We start from the raw sequence: 15,072 nt of genomic DNA, 5'->3' as shown, positions 1-15,072 counted from the left end.
TCCATCCATCCATCCATCCATCCATCCATCCATCCATCCATCCATCCATCCATCCATCCATCCATCCATCCATCCATCCATCCATCCATCCATCCAGTTCACACCTCAGTGCCTCACACCTCTTCTTCTGCAGTTGATTCACACTCAGACCGTCTCTAATTGAGTTTTGGTCAGCCAGCCAAGCCTCAAACGCTCCGTGAGAGATAAAAGAAATTTTGCATTACAACATCAAAGTGGTGCCCTTCCCCCTCGCACACATCCTCACACTATTTCTCTTCCACACTCACCAAAACATGATGAGATCAAATGAACATCTGAGGTCAGTGGAGCTCTGAAGGGTTAATGATCTGGAGACCATACTCTGATTTATTTATTTATTTATTTATTTTTTATATGTTTATTCACCCCCTGGGCTCACAACTACCCTCGACGTGTGACTTCTGCCCCTCTGAGTGTAACTCATGCAATTTACCCAACAACCTGTGTATTTGAAACACTTGCATGAGGGTGTTTGGCATGGATTTGACTTGTCTTAACGCAGAAGAGCCAATATTTCACACAGCTTGTTCAATAACATTAGGCTTCAGCAGCAGGCTTCACTTTTAAGATGTGTTGCATCCTGTCAGGTTTTGTGCAATTAAGTCTCCCCTTAATTACGCAAACATCAAAAACTCAATTCCATTTTAAAAAGTTGTGTGTTTCTCTCAGTGCAACACATGGATTTATTTCAGAATATCCAGTCAAGTGTGTATTTGTGGCGCCGCTGTTAGGGTAGGGTTAGAGTAAAGCTACTCTGCTGCAGCTTTACGAGGAACTTCATATCAGTCATAACCCGGCAATCTATTGACGCAGCTAAATTAAGTTGGGGATTTATACGCTAGGAGGAGCATTTTATTTATTTTATTTAAATGGTCATGAGTCATTTACATCTCAAAAGCCTCTCGTCTCACATTCCATTCAGTTTAAAAGTTTCATGAACTCAGCAAGTCTTCCGAGCCGTTCGGGAGCTTTTTATTGCATTCTTAACCATTACTCGTCTCGCTGCCACCGGGGCTGACCCCGATGCAGTAAAAACTCAAACTAATTTGTGGAACTGTGCTGTTTCTCATCGAAGGTGAAATCAGGGAGAGTGTGCAGATCGTAAATCATTTTTTTTGCGCACCTAATTGAATATTTTAGGTCCCCGTGTTTCTTCCATTTGGTTTCATCCTTAATTTATTTTTTATTTCCTTTGCTTGGCATTACAGTAATTCAGTGTTCAATAGTGTGAAATATTTTTGTATTACAAATCAAATAGACTGCTGTAAGCTGGTTGAGATATCCATGTTTCTTTTTTAATTTGTATAAAAGAAAATCCATATAAAGTCTACATAAAAATCACGTTTGTTAAATTTAGACATTAGTCTTTCTTCCTCATAAGACAATCTAATAAATATGTTCTTCTTTGGAAGAGCTCATTTATTTTTCATGCCCTTTCAGGGTCATGAAAGGGAGTTTTAGGGAGTGAGGTCTGTCTGAGCTATCATCAGGTAAGACGTAAGGTTTAAGTGGAACAGATACCCAGTCCAGACGCCCGCACTCCCTTTTATATTTGTCATAATCATCAGTCAATCTAAAGTTCATGCTTTTCAAATATCAAGTTTTTGTCAAGTCTTAATCCCCATGGAAATGTTGGATAAGATTTAAACATAATTGCTGATGTATTTAACAACATAGGCAGGCTGGCTGTTGTCATCTTTTAAAATTGACAGAAATATTGTCTCCATGTGGAATTAGATGTCTTTCAATAATTGCTAAGCTGAAAGTGGTTTGCTTTTAGCAAAGGTTCAAGGCCTGGCTGTTGTGTTGCCTTGTCTTTTTCCCTGGAAGTATTACACAAGAAAACTCAGCAACTGACAGTGGGAGATTATTTTCACCCTTTTTGAGTTTTGTGAATATTTTCTGTGGCAGTCAAACACTGTTCAAAGTTTTTTTTTCTTCTCTCCTCTTGCTCTTAAAGTAATTCCAACACAAGAACAGACTCAGTTTTAACCATTCTGATTTTAAAAGATCCTTTATCTCCCTTTAAGCCTCGGAAAATTAAGCCCCATAGTTCATCCAATCTGTCCTTGATTTCATGCTGTCTGCTCTCCGACTCTGTCTTGTTTTCATCTCCATCCTTAAAGCCTCATGAGCTTTATCGGGGCTGCTTCACTTCCATCTGTTTCCCAATCAATTTGATCTCATTTCCTGCCAATTGGTCCACCTCCATGGGTTAAGGCTCATTTAATAGGAAGCGTTGCATGTTGAGATCATCAGCTGTAGTTATGGTGATGAGATCACCAACCTCTTTAGCGTTTGAGAAGCTTGTCTGGGTTTCAGTGTTGGAGGTAATTTGGATGGAGATATTTTTCAAATGTGTGCTTGCATTAAAGAAACGGTGGGCTTTAGCAGATGGCTCATCTAACTGATCAATTTAACAAAGAAGGAAGTTAATGAGGAAAAACAGGGAGTCTGCAGGTCAGTCCTTTGTTAAAAGTTTCTGTAGTTTCTTTTTTTTTTTATCCATGTTTTTTCATTCACATAAATTCTGGAGAAACCATCGAGAGACACTGCACCAAATTAAATGTACAGTGACTCGTCTTAAATCTTTATGCAGCTCTGTTAAAAGATCAAATACTTGACACCACGGTAAATCTTGTTTACCATACAGCATATTGTTACGTTTATTATTGGAGAAAAGTAATCCATAATGAGATGCTGCCAGTTGTTTTGACAAAATGTCACAAGATTAAACAAATTCATATGGAAATGTCAAAATTTGCATGGAAACGTAAAGATAAAACCCCAGAAAATCTATTTATACATTTGGACAGCAAAAAAACTTGTTGGCTTCTCAGCAACCTCCCTGATCAGTGTAGACTCAAAGTTGAATCTAAATCAAAAACTATTTACAAAAAAATGGTAGATTAACGTCCTTTATTAATGCAAGGCTGTTGGACATTTCCTTAGCACATGAATTGTACAAGATTCGTCACATCATACATGTAAAGACTTGTGAAATGATTTTTGAAGTTTCTTTTTTTTTTTCTTCAGTCACAAAAACCCGGCCTCTCCGCAGGGGCGTGTGCGCTTTTGACCGCCATCGTAAAGCAGGCGAACCTCCCAGTCTTCCGAACATTCCTCCTTATTGTTTTATTGCCACTCTCTTAAACGCTGTAAAATTTTATCATCATCTCACATTTATTTAAAACTACCCCAAGCACGGCGCCTTCCTGTTTTCTTTAAAGAGCAATCCGATACACACGGAGTATTTGTCGTCCACATTCCCCATGCTGTCAGAGCTTCTGTGCTTATTCAAGTCCGACTCTGAAGAGCAGCAAGGCAGAGGGGTTTACGGAACAATCCTCACAGGAGTGACAGCCAACCGTATTCTTTGCTCTCATGAATTTTAACGTGTGCTTTGATTCACAAAGTGGAGTACTGAACAGGAGGAGTCGGAGCAGGTCTGCTGGTCGGCCAGCTGCACACATTATTAACCTCTCCCAATTTATATAAGCTGGAAGAGACGCTGTGGAAAATCTTCTGGACTCCCAACAATCCACGCTGCCTAGTTGAGTTCCTGTAATTTAAGCTAAGCTGTTCTGGCCCCCCGACTGCATGCAATTGAGTTTTCTGGTTGATATGCATAAACCAATTAGAAAGATATCTCTTTTACATCTTTGTGGCTAGAAATCTATTTTGTACTTCCTTTGCATTAGCGTTCAGAAACATTTTTTTATTATTATTATTTTTTTAATGCACGATCATCTAGATCTAAACCATTCCAGAAAGTCTGCCTTCTATTTAGCAGGGGGAGAAAAAAAAGGATATTGATTTTGCGTAATTGCTGTATGTTATTCACAATGCAGAGCTGTGGTGTCTGCATGCTGTTTGTGGAGTAGCCGGTCTTATCAGCGGGAGCAGATGGAGAGCGTCCAAGTGAGAGGCTCAGTCTGGCTCCATGTATGTCATAAGTAAGAGGATGACCTTGGCTGAGTCTCAGCCACAGTTCAGCTGTAAGAAACACTCTGTTTCTGTCCTTTTCCTCCTGTCTTTCTGTTTGTGTCAGTGTTTTTGCTTCACTCACACACACACACACACATGCAAACTGCTTTGCTCCTAAACGTTCCTACATGAACTGCTACTGCTAGAGACAAAAGAGGTGCAAAGACTCTCCCTGTACATGGAGTTGATTATAAAAAATAGTTGCAATTTTTTTTTTGTTTTTTTTGTTCCAACTATGGAACTATTTTTATTGGTTATAAAAAAATTACTTTCGTGCCTGAAATTGTTGTTCTATTCTTTTACACCACAAGCACACATGAATCAAAAGCAGTTTTTCGAGAATCAGTTCTTCTTAGTAAGTCAAACGGTGAGCAAACGAGGATGTCAAGAGCTTTCCTGGTAGATTTATATTGTACTTAAGCTGGGCGAGATAAGAGTCTCCATTTCGGAAGTAGAGAGATTCGAAGTTGTTGTGACTTTTGTGCTGTTTATGTTTAATATGAGCAGCCCAGCCTCTCATATATGAGTTGTTGCTGCAATATATTCTACCATGTTTTCTTTTAATGTTACAATGTGCCATAATTGCCAGTCTTCTCCAATAACTTAGGAAAAAGAAGAAGAAGAGAAGATTCATTTTTTCGCATTTCAGACATGAGCTTTAGCTCTGTGTAATAGAACATGGTGGGCTACATCAGTCCAGGTGATACTTAAATGTAGCAGAGCAAAGAATTTTGGTTGGACACTTTGGCACGAAATAGATTGAATGGAGGAAAAATCAAAAACCATTTAACCCTAAATTTAAAATCTGCACCTGGATATTTTTGCTTATTTTAACTGTACGCACTTCTCTAAATGTCCTGTGAGTAAATACATTTGCCCATTTATCCATAACAACTGGGACTTTCAATATCTAGCAAGTTATTTGCGCAATTTACCTTCTATTAAAAGAATACCCCTCAGATTCATTTCCCTCGCTGCTATTATGGTGAAATTACCGTAATAACTTGATATTGGCTGAAAAGCGCAACGTCTCCCTTTTCAGAAACTTTTGGGATTTGAGGGGGCAAAGTGTGGCTGAATTACGGTTCTGCAAATTTGACTGAATCGCCGGCCCTCCGATTAAAACTTAGAGGGTTAATCTGGGCAATAAAATTGACAGAAATATATCCTTATGTTTGATACATTAACTAAACTTTTAGATGCTTTTTTCACAGACATGCTTCAACCCTAGTTTTTAGGGTAGAGTGGGCGCCCAAAATACAGAGGCCATAGTCGTCGACATGGCCGTTGTGAGCCTCTAGTGCCAAAAATATCTTTGAAAAAAAACGAATGAAATTGAGAGGACCCCGGGTTTTCTTCCTTAGAATGATTCATTATGAGACTGGGAACTAAAACTTTTTGACATCTTATCTCTCTGCTTTACACAAGACTTCTTCATACATACTGTATGACAACATACTGCCGTGTTTAACCTGGTGATAACCGTCTCATAACGTTGTGGGAACGTCTTCGTCATTACGTGGATATGCCGTGTCATTTGAGGCTCAGATCAAGTCTCAGCGCAGATTTAAAGTGGAAACTTGAAAACGGTAATTGTATCGCTCAGTCCTCCTCACGGCTCACTCGAAAACGCCCCTGCAGACCCAGCTTAGCTTTAGAGCAGATAGGCCAAGCGAGGTTGTTAGCATTAAGATGAAGCACTCCATCCTGTTAGGATGCCTTAAAATAGGATGCAGCTGAGGAAATATTTAAATTCTACATGGTCTCTTATTTGTCCGCGTGCAGCTAGTGTAAATGTCAGTAGTGGAGAGAGAAAAAAAAAAAAGAAAATATGCAAAAAGAATTGTAATAAATGCCATGTGGATGTCTTTTAGAACAAATATTTTACACATTGACCTTTAGGATATAATTTGTATTTGCAACACAGAACATCCAGTGTTCATTTGCTTAATGTTTCTAAAGGTGTTTACATTATTTGTAAATTAGTATCAAGCCCCAACCCTCTTCCTCTTCCACTTCATAGCCTTTTTTTTTCTTCTCAATTTAAACCAGCTTCCACTTTTTTTTTTTTTTTTATTAAATGTGCTTTCAGTCTGGGAACAGCTCCATTACTTCTGATTATTTTTAATGGCAGGCTCATTCTTTTGTAGTGCATTCATATTTGTCTCTCAAGACTTGAAGACTGTTTTAATGAGCTCTCAAAAGGTCTCCTTCCTTAGCCCTTGGCTACATCCAGCTATGTGCAGCAGGCAACTCTAGTAGACCCAGACTATATAAGGCATGAACACTTCCCTAGACATGAAGACATGCCATTCTTCCCTTTGACAGATATTATCCAGTGGGGAATGGTAGACACATACCTCAAGCAGATCTTTGATTAAAACGCATTAGACAAACAAAGAATAAAAATTTCAGCAATGCTGCAATGTGAAGGTATATTGCAGGGACCACATGCAAGATCATCATAGATACTAAAAAAATGATGCTTGAGTGGCAAATAGAAGGTTTTTTTGGGTTTTTTGCTTTGCTTTATGATGAAAAATGTATAATTCCTTGCAAGAGAGAGCAGCCATTTTGGCTCAAGGCAAACGTTCTGAGTGTCACAGTTCTTCCCTCCTGTTCATGTTTGCCTCCGTTTTCAAACGCAGCAAAGCTATAGGTATTCCACTTCCTAATTTGGACATATTCGTTTTAACACATTCGTTGTTTTGTTTTGTTTTTGTCTCTTTTCTTCCTCCCTCCATGTCTGCCTCCAAGACACTATGATCCGACCAGAAGAAGATGATCGTGCACCTCCAGTTGATGGCATAGACACCGAAAAGCACTCTGCTGAAAGGTGACCTCCAGACTCTTCACCTCCCGGCAGCGTTTGGTGAGTTACCCATGAAAAATGAAAAGAGAAAGAAACCTCTTGTATTCACAAATGACACTGTTGTCTCTCCCCCTGCCAGCTGTCTGTACCTTCAGGGCATTTTCCTAATGTTCACGTTCACAATGTTTTAAATTGCGCTGTCAAAAACAGAGCCCATGTTGGTTTGATAACATTTCCCATTAATTAAGAAAATCTTCAGATTAAATGAGCTTTTTCTATCGACTCAAATGATCTTTTATGCTTAAATTTCTTTGATGATTTGAAACATGAAGGTGTGCCAAAAAATATAAAATGAAAAATAAAGCAGTGAACCTATTACGTTTTTTTCAACACTTTATATGATGCATCTTGTTATTTGCAACTATGCAACAATGTTTTCGGTTGTAACCCTAATCGTCTCACCTAAAATAAACCCAAATATAACTTGGTTGACATCAAGATTTATGACAGAATCAGGTCCAGAATCAGGTTTTTATTAAACTTCTCCCTTTTCTATAATATACATCTATTGTTAATCTTTTTTTATTTTATTTTAACAATTGCCATTGTTCTTTGCTAAACATACCCCTAAGTTACCTTCCTTTTAAATAAACAAAATGAGTCCAGGCATAAAAATCAGCTCGTTTGAAATAAATGGAAGAATGTTCTGCTTGCAGTTTACATGTAAATTATGCTCAGTTATTAAAATAACTAACAATATCAAACACCACAGTCTTGAGTTGTGCTTGGAGTGTATTTTTGTCGTAAGTCTCATTAACTGGGCTAGAACTTCGACAGAGGGATCTTGTTGTTGTCTCTTTGTATCTAGAAGATCAGTGGTTTGAGTTGGTATTCTCACTGCGTGTCTAAAGTCTTTATATGTTGCTTCATTGTCCTTCCAAAGTCCAAAAATGATACATGTTAGATTTGCTTGTGAGTCTAAATTGACTGAAGGCAAAAGCAAATGCGTGCATGCTTTTGCTGCCTGGTCTTTCTTTGTAATGTGCTTTGGAGGTACCATTTTCTTGCCTGATGATAATTGTAAGAAGCTTCAGTGCTAAAGCAACTCTAAACAATACAATACTCAGCGAACAATACAACTTCTATTTTGCTACGGCGGACGAAGGAAAATGGTCTGGACTTTAACCTTACATTGCTTTAATTCCATCGCTGGGATTTGCACATTCGTATAAAAAGCACCCACAAAATTTGTCTGTGCCTAAAAAAAGGAAACGAGCATGGGAAGCAATCAGTTGTTAAAGACTTCACTTGTCTCTGAGCTTGTTTGGACTTAGTGACATGTCCAACTTACTCCTGCTGTTACTTCCTTATCAAAAAGAAGTACACAGAAACTCACCCTCACCCTGAAGCTATTTTGGGATGATTTAAAACAATCACAAAAGTAGCTGAAGAAGTTTTCCTTTTTTTTGTACCGATGTGATATACTAACTGTGATGAGGCAACTAGGGGAACGTACAGACCCAGAAAGTATGCAGGGTTTGATTAAACAAAATGAATTGATTTGAAAAGAGAACACCAGAAATGATGTTAAAGCCAAAGTATAATTATTACATCAGAAGTATCGGGCAGTTCTTTAGCAACTGAATTACTACATGAGCTGCAAACAAAACTGGAGACGCCAGGGTTTTGGATGCAAGACTTAAAATTATACTTGTGAACTTGCAGAAATACATTCAATTATTGCTGTGACTGACTTGTGGGTGAAACGACGTTTATAACGACACCCATCAAGGTCTAATTGGAGCTGGTGTGGACCGGAAAGTAGGAAAATGTACTTTTATGGAGTATTTCCTCTGCTTTATTTTTGCTCTGACCCAACATTTCTCTCATCTGTACAACTGTTCACATTCATCAGCACCTCTGAAAAATGTGAATTGGAAACCTTAAATAATCTTTCAATGCAGTATGACACTGAAAAAAAACCAGCTCTCTAACAGTAGGCTTTGGAGATTTCTGTTTGTTTTTTTTTTTGCTTGTGGTTCTCACTGTATGCAGCAATAAGCTAAACTTCCAGTTTCAGTTCCAGTTGGCTTAAACTATGATTATTACTCTAGATATGAGCAAGTTTAGGTCTGGATTCATTTTCTTCTAGCGATTTCCTAGAAGATCAGCACACACCTGCCATACATGAAAGTCATGTTTTTTGTTGTTGTTTTTTTTTGTTTTTTTTGCATTTTGAGGAGTAATAATGAGAAATGGTCTTCTCTTCCACGTTATATTTATTCCCTAGGAAAACAACAACAAAAAAATATTTGTAATACGTAATTCCTGAAGCAGTAACCTTTAACACAGTCTAAATCTGATAATCTTATCCTGAAATAATATTTCTATCATTCTGATGAGAGGGCATGTCTTTTTTGAACGCTATATGTCTGGTATTGAATTGATGATTGATATTAAGCATTAATTTGAAAGTGAGGAACACCGAGCGATAATTGTTGCAGTCAAAGGTATGCAGAAATGTTAACTCAGGCAAGTTAGCCAAAGGAGAAAGAACATCTATTATTGAAGTAATGGGTACACAGTAAATGCTGCCACTTTGTAGATGTCAGTGGGTTTATGGTTTGTCACCCAGCATTTCCCTGAGTGAGGGTATACCAGCAAGAGTGGTTAAAAGCACTCAAGCATCAGACAGACTTCCCTCAATGCACATGTAATTTGGGTTTGTGGTAGCACGAGGCCCAGACGCGGTTATACAAGAGATAATAACAAATACAGTTTTGTGCAAGTGTGACAGGACACATTAACAATCTGTCTGGTTGTCCACTGTTTTTTCTTCCTGTTGTTGGTTCTTTTCTAATTTTGGGTTTTTAAGGACTTTTAAAATGTTTGTTAAAGATAAATCAGAAGTGTTTCACATTTAATTTTCACTTTTTTATGCTATACATAAAAAAAAGAAAATCTGCCATTTTTAGATATTATAATGGTTTGTCAGAAACAACCAATCAGAGCCAGGAGGAAGGTCTTAGTGCTGTCAATCATGCTTGTGTATGCTACGCAACAGAGAGTTTCCTTTAAGTTGGTGATATTGGTGTTTTGTTTTCCACACCATGATGGTCCCGTGTTTTTCTTGACAAATTATTGCGTTTGTCTTTTTGATTTATTTACTTTTTAACAAAGGTAAGACAACAAATACAAATATCTCTCTGTCACCTCAATAAAATATCACCAAAGTCTCATTAATGCTTTTTAAACCACAGAAATGGTACGATTGAATTATTTTTTTTTTATTTTTAATCTGTACTTTTTAGAACTTTTTTCCAATAAAAAAAAAAGCAATAAGTGCCATTCAACCCAACCACTCTCCTGCATATTTTTTTTTCTTTTGTACATTGTGCTGCACTTCAGTGACACTTTAAGGAAAATCTCATTTAAAGGAAATTGTTGAAGTCTGTAGGCTAAATCATGGGGTTAAAATTCAGTTAAACCGCAATCAATCTGCTTGAGCCAATAGGAAGTTTTTCCATCAACTTTTTTTTAAAGGACCTCGCTAAGTCTCTATTATTATTCCTCTCAATTTTAAGCTGGAAATCCGTCAAAGTGGAACTGATGAAGGGATTGTGAGAATAAAAGGTGAATTATAGTGAGGGATCCAGTCCACAGGGACTTCATTAGCTAGTCAGGGCTCCGTATTATAATACTTCAAACATTGTGAAGCCCTGTTTGGTATTCAGCTCCAGTTCTCAGGGACTCAAATTCACAATTAATGACTAATCTTAGTCCTTTAATAAACACATAAATAAACACGGGTATTTACACTGAGGTCTCTCTGCCGGAGAAAAAAGCATAACAAGCAGAGTGTTTTCTTTTGTTTTTTTTTCTTTTCTGTCCTACCAAAAGAAACTCTTCAACAAATGGCTATCTCTGTTTAAATTCCTCTGAAACCATGTTGGTGTTTAGAGGCATATCAATCATAATTTATGGCGTAAAACATGATTTAAGTCGTTTGAAATGTACAACTTGACATTTCTTTGCACGTGAGCACAGCAGCACAAGGCAGGATTGCTCAGGTTCACTGGTGTTAATGGTCGTTTTCCTGTATTTCTCCCATTTTCATAATGGCCCTTCAATACTGTGGGATCTGCAACGACAGAAATATTTCATGAGGAATCTTTGCATCAAAGATTAAGCACAACTTTCTCCCCTGCAAAGTGTGGCACCTTCGCCCAAACTTGTACCATCACTGTTTTTGAGCTCAGTTTTCTTTAAAGACACTTTTGTGAATATCTAACTAAAATAGCTGACTCCTCTTCATTTTATTTCTAGAATCCTTTCATCTTCTGCTCGGTTGGTGAAACTATGTTTTGTTTTTATAGCCGCTAAAACGTGGGCCAAATTATCTTATGCAGATAAGGGATCTTGTTAAAACAATCATACCACTTGAACTTAACTTCTGTCACATTACAACCACAAAATATGTATTTTTTCTGATTTTACTTGACTGACTAAAGCAAATTTATGGGATCTCCGATGAGGTCTGATATGAAACAGTTCAAGGATTATGAACACATTTCCAAAGTGCCTTATATTGCTCAGTTATGTCTGGAAACAGCGTATTATACATGCTGCTAAGTGGAGCTGCACCACCAGCATGCACATTCTGTTCATTGTGAATTAGTTTGTATGTGTGTTTTGTTGTTTGCAGTAAAATTCATATTGCTTCATAGAAAAGCGGCGCTTATGAAGGATGATCTATTTATTTGAGTATCAACAACATTATGGAGAGTAGGATTTAGTTCGCGCTGGTTTTTATTAACACTCCTGTTAGAACAAAAAAAGCATTAGGAACAAGTCAAGACAGAAACAAATCAGAGACAGATACGGACAATGTTTGTTTCAAAGATTTTTACTTTATCAAGGAGTGGGATGAGTTTACAAATTCAGGTCAACTCACTCTGTCTGCAACAGAAATGAACTCACCAGTTTGTCTTAGCAGCGCTGAATGTGGGCGCCCTGCAAACCTGTAAGAGCATCTCATGCGATGGCTTTTTGCTATACAGCACAGAGAACGACACATGTCTGCAACGTTGAAGAGTCTGAACAAAGCCACAGACAGTAAAAGTCATCAGAAGGTCACATTGACCTTTCCATAGACGGATGTGTCAGAGCTTAAAAGGTAAATGAGCGTAAAGTAACATTAATGAGTAAATGATGCGCCAAAAACAATTCAATTATTAAATATGAAAAGAATATTATGAGTAAAAGATGGAAAGTGGATATAAGAGTAGATAAATATCGAAACTGAATATAGTAAAATGAGTAAAACACAGGTAACATAAATATTATAAAAATGATAACCTACATAATGCTTTTCCATAGCCTCACATTATGTTTTCTAAAACTTCAACTCACTTCAATTACACAAGCGTTCAGTCAATGAGAGAACCTGCAGTTTCATTTACCTGAGCTTACCTCACTACTAAATGTTACAAGAGCTAATAAAAATAATAAAAAAAACCATCATATTTTACACCCAATTTACTCTCAGCATACACAAGTTCTCAGAAAAGGCTCAAATATTAAAGCAACATATTACTAAATATTTTATGTTCTTATACTCGGTATCTTTTACTTTGTAATTGTATTTGTGCCCATGTGTGTCAGCTGCGTTTGGGGGACACTATTGAGCTTGAAAACCACACAGAAAGGTTGCAGAGATGGAGCTGCCCTGCGGGTAAGCAGTGAAGCCTATGTGTACAGATTGAAGAAGTCATGGGTATTAAAGAAAGGAGAAGTATCACAGCTGGGATGGTGCAGAACCACAGGCGTGACATTGTGTCTGATGGCTTTTCATGCTGGAGTCAGAACTCATAGCTACTGTCATGTAAAAATGAAAGCCGTCTCACTCCCACCACCAAAAGCCACGGTGAAAAAAAAAAAGAAAGTACACCCTCTCTCGGTTGGTGGTTTGTGATAGTCACATTACTGATGAACTTAGCCAGGTTTGATAAAACTATGCAACTATTTTTAAAGAGCTTTTAAGAAACAATAATACTTTTGTTAAAAGTATGCCACAAAAACCAGACATGAACCAACTAGAAGTTAAAATGAGGTTATTTTACTCTGTCATGACTTATGCTACTGAAACTTAAACATGTTGGCTTGTCCTCTTAACAGTAGCAGTTTTTAGTTATCTGTAAGTTTTGAATGTTTATAAATAGGTTGTTTTGCAGTTCTACCTCAATGCGTAGCGTAATGAGTTTCTGTTCTAACTCAGTATTTTCTGAGATCTTGGCACCTGGTAAATGTGCTGTATATTGTTCTGTCCCAAAATAAATGATGTTTTCCTTACTTTTTTTCTACATACAACTTAGACTCTTCCTTACATCAGATTTCATATATGATATGTAAATAACCCCCAAACTCTCACTTGTTTGAAATTGAAATTTAAAGTAGTTTTTTGATAGGTGTTGCACTTTTAATTCTGTTGTTTTAATATGTCCATTGAATTCCATTTGAATTTAAACTTGTATTTGGAGGCCTAAAGAAAACTTTATTTTTGTTTGAGTGAAATTTCCTTCTTCTTTCTTTCTCTCCCTCCTACCCATGAAATCCCCTGCTTTTATTATTCCTTCCATTTTAGCTGCCAGAAAACACAGTACCTTCGACGGACAATGTGCAGATGGACCTTTCCAGCTTCTCTCCTGTGGCATAAATATATTTCTATGAGTGGTTTCGATTTTTTGCAGTTCTTCAGTCAGCTTGTAGGCATGCTTTTTTTTTCTTTCCCTGTGAGGCACAGAATGGTTTAGCTGGAAACCCCCCCCCCTCCCAAAAAATAGCAACAACAACAACGAATCCCAACCTGTTCTCAGTTCTGAAAACATCTCACAGACCTTCAGCTCTGTCTTGCCACAACACGACTCTTACTGGACTCATCCTATACGCTGACCTTCAATTATGGCCTCACCTGCAACTTTAAAAAGTTTTTCTTATAGGTAAAACACACATAATGAAGTATTTTCTTTTCTGTAAGGTCATGGAAACTGAAACTACGCAACGGCATACTTTAATCCAACACTAAACCGCTAATTTCAGGCATAATTTATAGTGATGTTCCTCATTCTAATGTGGACACTTACATTTTATTAGCTGTTGGTGACTCAGTCACACTAGAAGTGTTATTTTAGCACTAAAAGTTATAAGGCGACACAAGTTGTCTGCCAGCTAGAGAGAAAAGTTGATTCCATAATTTTAGTGCTTACTTTTAGTTTGAGGCAGGATATTTATATAGCCTCATGTGGGATGGTTGTTACCTTCTAATTCATGCACAGTCTACAGCAGACAGGTTGTTGAGAATTGCATTGATTCCAAATACATGAAACTGTGAAGAAAATGTACGTGTAATAAACAGCAAAAGCATGTGGTTTGGGCTCAGGTCTAAGCAATCAGATGAAACGTGATGTCACTAAAAACCCTGCTTCACATTGCATAAGTAGTAATTTAGATGGAAAGAACTGGGTTTGGTGTAGCTGGACGGTACGGCTATTGTGCAGGGCTGCAGAGAGTAGCTACTGGTTTGAGTGGGTGAATGCCATAGAGCTGAAAGTGTGACAGCCTTGGTGGAGTCGCTTGACAAACTGAGGATTTATGCTGTGGAGACACTGTGATAAGCAGCAAGGATGAAGGTCTGGATCTGATGCTCAGGAAAGGAGAAAGAAAAGAATGCACACAAAATATATACCTGTAGAAGAAATCCATGCTACAGCGCCACATTTTTGAGCTTACAGATTTAACAGACAAGTGCAGCTATGTACTGTTGTAACATAAGTTGTCAGGCTTCAATATTTGAGCAAAAATGATCTAAGAGAAAAGTGCTTGGCCTGTCTGTTTTAAAGGAGATAACATCTCCTTTGTGGAAGATGTTAGCTAAGACTTTCACTGAAAATGGTTTTAAATCCCACTGCATTGCAAATTGTTGTTTTTCATGGGCAAAGATGGTAGAAACCTAAAGACCCACGACGTCATTTGCAGTAAAATGTTATTCTACATTTTTGATTATGAGTGGATGAATACAAAGTAGGGTGTGTGTGTGTGTGTGTGTGTGTGTGTGTGTGTGTGTGTGTGTGTTGGTCTATCATATAAATTCTTATTATTATAATTATGCAAACACTGTACAATACATTTCTACAAAATTATTTTTATTTTATAATATTTCATCCTAGTTTTTTCAC

At 37.5% G+C, this 15,072-nt stretch overlaps 1 protein-coding gene across 2 annotated transcripts in view; it reads left to right on the top strand.

The window, feature by feature from the left end:
- LOC103133604 (muscarinic acetylcholine receptor M3) overlaps positions 1-15,072 on the top strand; it is an 85,746-nt gene that overhangs the window by 24,803 nt on the left and 45,871 nt on the right. For both annotated transcript variants that reach the window (XM_007545415.2, XM_016668004.1), the window contains exon 2: positions 6,784-6,898. The gene's annotated coding sequence lies outside the window, so the exon portion shown is untranslated. The remainder of the gene's footprint in view (positions 1-6,783; positions 6,899-15,072) is intronic.

This window comes from Poecilia formosa, unplaced genomic scaffold, assembly GCF_000485575.1.
Source record: "Poecilia formosa unplaced genomic scaffold, Poecilia_formosa-5.1.2 Scaffold12, whole genome shotgun sequence".
NCBI classification, from domain to species: Eukaryota; Metazoa; Chordata; class Actinopteri; order Cyprinodontiformes; family Poeciliidae; genus Poecilia; species Poecilia formosa.
This window is presented reverse-complemented; position numbering and strand designations above follow the sequence as displayed.